This window comes from Ursus americanus, chromosome 32 (assembly GCF_024610735.1).
Source record: "Ursus americanus isolate L20-20 chromosome 32, mUrsAme1.1.p, whole genome shotgun sequence".
NCBI lineage: Eukaryota > Metazoa > Chordata > Mammalia > Carnivora > Ursidae > Ursus > Ursus americanus.
The window spans coordinates 13,227,834-13,231,333 of NC_142158.1; the positions used below are offsets into that span (position 1 = coordinate 13,227,834).

Sequence of the window (3,500 nt, forward strand, 5' to 3'; positions counted from 1 at the left end):
CAAGGTAAGATCTTATTTGTTGCTCACATAATCTTGTACGGTGTTATTATGGTATCCCATTTTACGTCTAAATAAACCGAGGCTTAGCAAGTCTGCATTACATGTCCGAAGACTCATAGTTAGCAACTTGAACTGCTGAGTTATCTGATTTTAAAGCCCAGGCACTTATTAATCATTACAACTGTTATTCCTCTTCTCTTCTGGTTGTATTCTTAATGGTTGGGAGCATAAGATAATACTTGTCTCCCACAGGTTTGATGTGATCTTATAAAGCTGACTTTCCCGGATACAACAAAAATGTGACCACATAATTTCAGGGCAATAAGAAAATTAAATTCAGAACGAGGCTTGACCGGACACTACCACTTTGGAATTGATACTCCTGGAACTAAAGATTGGTTTGGCACTCTAGGGATTCACTTAAGTTATTGTTCTAATTTAAGTTATTACATTTATGGGCCTAAATTTTATCTTGCTTGTTGGAATCTCTTACATGGACTGTAAAGTTAAACCCCTAATGCATCATGGTTCTCTATTTGTAAAGAGAAAATATTTTGGTTATTTCACAATGGGTACATTTCTACACCTCGGGTCAATCATTATGCCTGCTTTCTGCTGGGTACCTGGTGACACATTTGCATATTGGAGACACAAGGGACATGGAATCTCAAGTTCTGGTTGCTAACTATCCTCCTCAAACTTCAGGAGTAATTTGCACTCCAATTTCTGACTTGTCCGTCCAGTTTCATTTTTATTTACACTTCTGTTTCCAGCTAAACATAAAGTACACTGAGGTACCAATGCTTAGTGATAAAGGGTACAGAATCTACAGCCAGACTGCCTGGGTTCAGATCCTGACTTTATGCTTTTAATCCCTCTGAGTCTTTGTCATCTCACCTGCAAAAGAGGGGTCATAATAGCTCCTCAAAGAGTAAGTAAATCAGTGCATAATAGGGAGGTCTTGCACTTGGTAATAACCCAATAAATAATATATATTATCTTTTTTTGATTCTTATTATTCAAAGTGAGATATGATTACATATGTCAGACCATATGTTTTCTTTTTTTTTTTTTAAAAAACTAACTTTTTTTTTTTTTTTTTTAAGATTTTATTTATTTATTTGACAGAGATAGAGACAGCCAGCGAGAGAGGGAACACAAGCAGGGGGAGTGGGAGAGGAAGAAGCAGGCTCATAGCAGAAGAGCCTGATGTGGGGCTCGATCCCATCACGCCGGGATCACGCCCTGAGCCGAAGGCAGACGCCCAACCGCTGTGCCACCCAGGCGCCCCGACCATATGTTTTCTCTTCTTTGAAAAGAACTAGGTTTTCTTTTCTGTTTCTTCTTTTCTCACTTCCTTTCCAGAAATAGGTTTTCTTTTCTTTGTTTCTTCCTTTCTCACTTCCTTTCCTCTAATCTTTTGTTCCTTCCTTCCTCCTTTTCTTCTTTCCTTTTCCCTTTCTCCTTCTTCCCTTCCTTCCTTCTCTGTTTTTGTTTTTTCTTTTACAAATATTGATTTTGTGGTGAAGCCACTGATGAGACATTCCCACACGTATACCTCCACAATTTCCAACTTATCGGTCCAGCTGTGAACACTGTTGCTCTTGGATCTTGTGAGCTCTCAGAGGATTTCAGGGGAAATATAGAATGTTTTCTTACTTACCACGTGCAGAAGCATGAGCCTCACCTCAATAGAACCGATACGAGCAATTCCCAATTGTTAAGCCACCACAACATCCATCTATTAAGAAGGCACCTATATTGGGATCACGGGAGGGCCAGGGTAAAACATGATCTGCACATCAGCATCTGTTTTCTAATTAGGATGGCTCAGTGGCAATTTCCATCCAATAATTTAGTTAAATTTCATTCCTAAAGTATAAATATGCTCCGAAGGCACATGGGTGAAGTTAAATCAATAACTGCATTATTGTAAATTACTTCATAATTATATATTGATAAACAGAATAAGGTTATATGATATCCATTTGCCATATCACTTCATACCTCAGACAACTTCGTAGAAAATTGCATTCTTACATTGTTTTCAAACAGCTTTGCTTTGTACAAAATGCATTTCAGCTCATATTAAAGCAATACAATTTCAGCATAGCATTCCTTGTTTTGTTTAGATTTTCAAACCATATAAACTCAAGGTGTCTGAATTAAATGTCCTCGGAGAATTAGATGTGAAAAAAAAATTAAGGACTTTTAAGACAAACATTGCATTCTCTTCTGGTTTTAGGCCTGGCTAGAGAATACTGGGAGACTGTAAGATATTCAGATATTACAAGTCAACCTGCTTCCCATCTATCCCAAAACCCCTCAGCTTAGATTGTTTTCCTTATCTACTGATCTCACTTCTATCTGAGGTCTCTTCCCTCCATGTGCTATTTGTCATATACTTATTTATGCTGACTGTGTGCCCTAGAACATTCACAATCATCTAATATAAAATATTGTGTCCTGGGTGGAGTGGGCTCTGAGCGGCTATGCTGGGTAGCTGGTCAGTGCTGGGGGCTGTTGGGGTCTGATGGGCTGAATAGAGTCTTGAGCAGGCAGATGTCTTAGACGTGGCTGGGAGCAAGGGTCTCCATGTGCCAAAGATCATTCCAGGGCCAGAAACAGTTGGATGAGAATGAGGTCGGCCATCTGGAGACCTCCAGTTGGTCCCCGGGCTCCCTGTGCAGCCAGTTCTAGGGGAGGCTGCCCCTTGAGAGCAGTCAGCCTCAACCTCTGGGTAGGAGTCCCCCAGAAATGCCTGGAAACCCCAGAGCCAGGGCTTCCAGGCTGTGACTCGCTCGGCTAAGAATGCCTTGAGTGGCATGTCCTAGAGAATCTAGCAGTCCTGCCAAAGTGGCACCAAGTGGCTGTTGGCAACCCAGGTGAGAGCCAGGAGGAGGAGGAGAGGGGTACAGAAGGGCAATAGCCCCCCGTTCACAACCTGAGCCAGAAGAGCACCCACCTGTCTGAAGCTGCCCCCGCCCTCTCAACCCTGGACCTGTGGATGAGGGAATATCACCCTCTATCCAGACAGGCCCATAAGCATACCCACTGCAACCTTCCTCCAGGAGGGAGATGGCCTTCTGGAGTCCCTATTCCTTGACAAAACCCCTCTGCTCCCCAAGTGAGTCTGACCTAGAGCCTTTGGGAGCTGGAATTCAGCATCTCCAGGAGCTGTCACAAGAACTGGTTGGGGCCATTGTAACTGAAGAGACCAGGGACATGACTGTTTCTTTCACTTGTGACTGAGGACAGTGCCTTCAGGTAATGCCCTTCTCCCAAGCACTTTTCTGGGGTTCTTCGTCTCCCTCCTCTTCCTCATGCATGAACATGTGCAAGAAGGGAGTCTTTTCTGGAAAACCCCACAGAGCTGATGGACCCAGCAGGTAGAAAGCTTGCAAGTCTTACCTGCCTGGAGCCAGAGCCGCTGACCCTACTGACCCCATCATTAACTGAGTATACGAGGCCCCCAAGCAACTGGGCCCACCTTCCAGCTC

At 43.2% G+C, this 3,500-nt stretch overlaps 1 pseudogene; it reads left to right on the forward strand.

Moving 5' to 3' along the window:
- The first annotated feature begins 2,562 nt into the window (after positions 1-2,562).
- On the forward strand, positions 2,563-3,252 carry LOC123801490 (protein PIMREG pseudogene; annotated as a pseudogene).
- The last annotated feature ends 248 nt before the right edge of the window (positions 3,253-3,500 follow it).